Source organism: Mastacembelus armatus, chromosome 18 (assembly GCF_900324485.2).
Source record: "Mastacembelus armatus chromosome 18, fMasArm1.2, whole genome shotgun sequence".
In the NCBI taxonomy this organism is placed as follows: domain Eukaryota; kingdom Metazoa; phylum Chordata; class Actinopteri; order Synbranchiformes; family Mastacembelidae; genus Mastacembelus; species Mastacembelus armatus.
The window spans coordinates 19329694-19332212 of record NC_046650.1 but is presented as its reverse complement, the minus strand read 5'-3'; the positions used below and the strand labels follow the sequence as shown (position 1 = coordinate 19332212).

Genomic DNA, 2519 nt, shown 5'->3' with positions numbered 1-2519 from the left:
AACATATGAAAGCCTGTTAAAGGAGACGTGCACAGCAGGAGATAGAGATCTGCTGTTCATGGTCTCACTGTCTATGAGACACTGAATACAAACACACTGAGACTGTGTGATACCAGAAGTGTGAGCCCAGTGGTTACAGGTTCTATAGCTATGACTTATGTTAGCAAAGAATATAGTTATAGTTAATCTCATATATACATAGATAGAACAGAGAACCATAGGGACTGATGCCCGGGGAGTCACTCAGGTTTACGTGACCCTGTTGCAGGTGCAGAATAAACCTTTTTGGACCAGACTTTGTGGACTGTAGACTTTGACTTCAAACATTAGGACAGAAGGAATTTTTAACAATCGTATACAAAACTGTAAATTTACCGTAAATTATCTGTAAATGAACAAAAGCAACATTTTATTTTAGGTATTAATTCAATACTGAGAAAAAAGTTTACTGCTCATTTTTTAGCAATAAATTTATTTTATTTAAAAATGTCAGATGATGAATTAAATCTGCTGCACATTATCCAAAGGTTTATTTCCTCACTGAACATCTGAAGTTTCTCTCTGGAACTTTAAGGTAAATCTCATGAATTTATTTCCTCTTCACATTAATATTGATTAGTCTGTATGTTGTGTCTTCATGCAAAGCTCTTATCACTTATTGTACCTTCATTTTAGCTTTAACAGCCCAGCAGGTGTATTAGAGAAAAGCTTTGCTCTAAAAATGACAAATATAATATTAAAAACACAAAAACATAAATAGATGGTGGCAGGTCTGACCCAGTGTGACTGGATCGGGGTCTAGCTGGACTAATGGATTACCTGGATTACTACCTTTATCGTTTTATATCTGGTCGCCACCTTCCTTTTTGAGCTGTGGGATGTAAACGGGGAACAAAAGAAGAAAAAGCTGGAATATGGAGTCACTGGAGAACCATCAGGTGCATGTTATACCTGTAATCTGGGTCATATCAGGTAAGAAAACATTTTTCTGTTCCTTTCTGTAAACTCATAACCAAAAATAAAAACAAATGTGAACACTCAACCACAGGCCCCTTAACGCTTCACTTTAAACATGTTCAACCATCTGCGTTAAAGGGAAATGACTTAACGTTATTTAACTGTGCATAGCAAGGATATTGACTACATCTCCCAAAATGCACCAGATCTGTATAGTAAGAAATGAGTTATGGTTCTAATGGGACGGAGGATTGATGCTTCATCTGCTTGTGTAATAACAGCAGCAGTGTTTTTGTCACTGGTCAAAGTCTTCAGGGCCTGTGAGTGTTAATGTTGATATACATACAGTCAATGGATGATGTGCACAGTTGGCCAGTGTTGGTCATAATACTGTCAGCTTGTCAACATGTTTAACTGTTGTTTGTTTCCCTAAGACCTCTCAGAAACCCCTTGGATGGAGCTGACCCATGTGAGCTCAGCCTGCAGACGATATTCTACAGGTAACTTGGATTCATTTGCTACGATTCATTGGTGAAACATGTCGTGAACCTTTGCCTTCCTGTTGTCCCCACATTGTTCTGATGGCAGTGCTAAGACACGCTTAGGTTGTATGTTTAAACAAACTAGACCTCTACTAGACCTTAGTCCTAACCAGGGTCCCAGGGACCTGCTGGAGCCTATCCCAGCTCTCTTTGACACCCTGGACAGGTCACCAGTCCATCACAGGCCCTGCACTGTGGTTGTTATCACCTTATGTCATTTCAGCTGCTGAACTATCGTCATATTGGTTGTTCCAATGTCGAAATCTTTATCTCCCAGAATAGTTTGAATGTGGGAACAGTGAAGAAGAAGAACCTCAGATGAACAGCGAGGACAGACATGTAATAGAAGAACATAGACCTTTAATACAGCAACAGGTGTGTGAGTGTGTGTCACACTGTTTTTGTTATCATCGCAGCACCATCACCTGAACTGTAAAACCAGCACCTGATCTTTCACTGGATTTTCATTTAAAGTGGATTATTTCTTTGAGCCTGTTTAATGAATCTAATTCTGTTTGTATTTATTTCTCTAGATGCACCAAAGATTTGGCTGATTTCAGGCAGTTTGGAGGAGGATTCCTCTTTATCTGCTGTGTTGGACCATCACCTCTGGTAGAGATTGACTGAACTTTAGTTTGACTGAAGCATCCACTGTACTGGTCCAGTCCTAAATGAAGACTAATGCATGTCCACAGATATTAAAACAACACTACAGAGCCCCCAGAGGACTGGAGGCTTCAGCATTTACAGTGTAAAACTGAACTGGAAAAGAAAAACACTCAGTTAATTTTCTACTATTTGTTGTTTCTAATTTTGATTTTTGACTTTTAACTTTTATTTTGTGAAGCACTTTGAGTTCGTCTGTGTATGAACTGTGCTGTATAAATAAACCTGCCACAACACAGCAGCACATCTGTTGGTTTCTCTACCTGTGTCAAAGTTGAACATGACGTGATGACAGAACAAAATGAGACACATGGAAGAACTTTAGTTTGGTTCTTAGTGTAGAGCTCTGAGTTG

General features: G+C 39.1%; 1 long non-coding RNA gene across 1 annotated transcript; it reads left to right on the top strand.

The window, feature by feature from the left end:
* Positions 1-653: 653 nt before the first annotated feature.
* LOC113142004 (uncharacterized) lies at positions 654-2227 on the top strand. Its single transcript, XR_003296893.1, has 3 exons — positions 654-1457; positions 1777-1874; positions 2033-2227. It is a non-coding gene; the product is annotated as an uncharacterized LOC113142004 (long non-coding RNA).
* Positions 2228-2519: the final 292 nt, after the last annotated feature.